Source organism: Chinchilla lanigera, unplaced genomic scaffold (assembly GCF_000276665.1).
Source record: "Chinchilla lanigera isolate Chin_1 unplaced genomic scaffold, ChiLan1.0 scaffold00043, whole genome shotgun sequence".
Classification (NCBI taxonomy): domain Eukaryota; kingdom Metazoa; phylum Chordata; class Mammalia; order Rodentia; family Chinchillidae; genus Chinchilla; species Chinchilla lanigera.
In genome coordinates, this window is record NW_004955444.1 from 18,696,705 (window position 1) to 18,699,090 (window position 2,386).

The window sequence follows — 2,386 nt, forward strand, 5'->3', positions numbered from 1 at the left end:
AGCACACTTGTGGTTTATAGTCATTAATTCAAAGTGGTACCAAGTATTATGATTGGGATTTTTTCTGTTATTTTCTTTTGTTATATGGGTGCAAAAGATTGAGATGTTTGATATTGTCTAGGTATGTAGTGTTGTCAGCTAAGTCCAAGAAATAGTAAACAGCAAGAAAATTGAGGATCTGCATTAGAGAGTGATTAAAGTGTTTCCCTATGAGATTTTATCCAGGTAAGGAAAGAAGAGATCAGGTTAGTGTGAGAGAGTGAAAATTATATGATCAATGGATTGAAATTCTCAGTAGGATAAAAAGATTGTTGATATTAGAGTGCTAAAAGTGAATTGGAAAGAGATAGAACTCAGGGTTGGAGATTCATTAGATAGAGTTTGTGAAGGGGTTATTGATGATATGGGCTGAAGTAGGGCCATGAAAGGAAATCACTGAGATAAAGAAGAGAATAAACTGAGAGAGAATTCAAGCAGAGTTAGAGAACTGAAGAATTGCCTAAGTGCTTACTGAAATGATGAACTAAGACAGGGGAGCTTTGGCATGATAGTGAGCCATGAGAAGAGGAAACCTAGAAGTTGGTAGGAAACAGGAAAAACAGCAGTGAGAGATGCAGTCTCATGGGTTTGTAAGCAGGGAGCATACCAGAGGTCAAACTAGACAGCTGCTCCCCATCCAGTTATTTGTAAAGCTTGAGAAGGGAGAAAGGGAGAAAGGGAAATGCTGTCTGTAGGAGAGAATCAGATTTCAATGACTGGAAGAAAAGGAAGGATTCTTCAGAGAAGAGAGTGAGGCTCTTTTGTGACAAGCCATAGATTCTGACTGACCCCATGGAAGTTTATGTCTACACTGAAGGGCTATTAATTGGAAATTAGTACAAAATATGTATGACAGCATCAAGCATGATCTGACCTTTCACAGGGGTTAAATACTACAGTTCCATCACTCTAGTCAAATATCAGCTTCATGTTATTTAGGTTGGGTCTGAAATGTGTCAAGAGAAAAGGAGAGTTTTGACAACTTTAACCTCTTGATAATAAGCCCTAATCAGGTAGTTGCTCCTTCACACACGGTGCACATTTCTGCACAAAATCTTAAATTAGAATGTCTTTGGCAGCAAATAACAGAAAACACAGCTAAAATAGCTTAATTTATTATTTATTAACACAAACAACAAAAGGTCTTATAGTAGGGTGACTTCATGTTTTTTTAATTAAGGGGGTCAATGACATCATCAAGGTCATAGTTTCATTTTTTCTTTTCCTGTTCTGCTGTGTTCAGCATTTTGTATTGTTTTCATATTTCTCTTAACCCAGTACAGCAGAGGCAACTGCAGTCACCACACCTCTGCAAGCTGTAGAAATAGAAAAGAAAGCTTTCTCTTGTGTGTGACTTTTTAACAGTGAGAACTTTTTGTAAGAATTTCTTTCCTGTCTCAATGTTGAGTTTCATCCCATGCTCACACTTGTGGTTGACTCAGACCAAGGTGAAGCTACCTGCTGCAGCTTTTGCATTTTTCTCTGCAGGACACAGACACATGTTGAAAAAATCAGGTCTTTGTTAGCAAGGAAGGAGGGAGAAGAACTGCTGGTTGGGTATCCAAAGATGTGCTTCATTGTCCTTTCCTTAATTGCATTATTTGTCACAGCTATACTGTAATTATCTATTGAAGCCAAACATGCTGATTGATGTCTGTTATTCTTGTGTACATGTGTATATAAGCATATATAAATAAGCATATATATGCTTACAGCATTAATTTTCTGTTGCTGAACATCAAATTATCACGAATTTTGCTTCTTAAGACAATATGTATTTATTATTTTATGACTCCCGTAGATCTAGAATCAGGCAAGTTGAATCTTGGGCCCAAGAGGTTGTGTGGCATCAAAGAAATTGCTAGACTGAAGCTCTCATCTGGAGCTTAAAGTTCCTTTCAGTTTGTCACCAGAACTCAGTTACTTGTGCATATAGTCAGGAGGTGCTGGTTTTGTGCTGCTATTAGGCAGACACCACTCCCAGCTATGAAACGCTGCCACAATTTTGCCACGGTTTTCTCTCAGGCAGCTCACAGTGTGATTATATGCTGTCTTCCAGGGAGGCAAGGATGCATCTAATTTCCAACCACCTCCAGAGCATAATTGTACATGTTGGCTATCCATCACCATTTGCCAGGTAACGTGACTATCTTAGTTGCTTTTCTCATTGTTGAGACAAAATGCCAACATCCACAAGTTAATACCCATTTTGCCTGGTAGTTTTTAGAGGTTCTAGTCCAGAGTAGCCTGTCTCCAAGGCAGGGTGGCATGGGAAAGAAGCACCACAGAAGAGAAATAGTCATGGTACACAGGCAGGAAGCAGCAAGTAGCAAGCCTCCTCTTTCTT

The 2,386-nt window shown here is 38.9% G+C and overlaps 1 long non-coding RNA gene across 2 annotated transcripts in view; it reads left to right on the forward strand.

Moving 5' to 3' along the window:
• Nucleotides 1-35: 35 nt before the first annotated feature.
• The window catches only part of LOC102004017, a 37,523-nt gene continuing 35,172 nt past the window's right edge, over nucleotides 36-2,386 (forward strand). For both annotated transcript variants that reach the window (XR_262282.1, XR_001235489.1), the window contains exon 1: nucleotides 36-2,176. This is a non-coding gene — a long non-coding RNA (uncharacterized LOC102004017). The remainder of the gene's footprint in view (nucleotides 2,177-2,386) is intronic.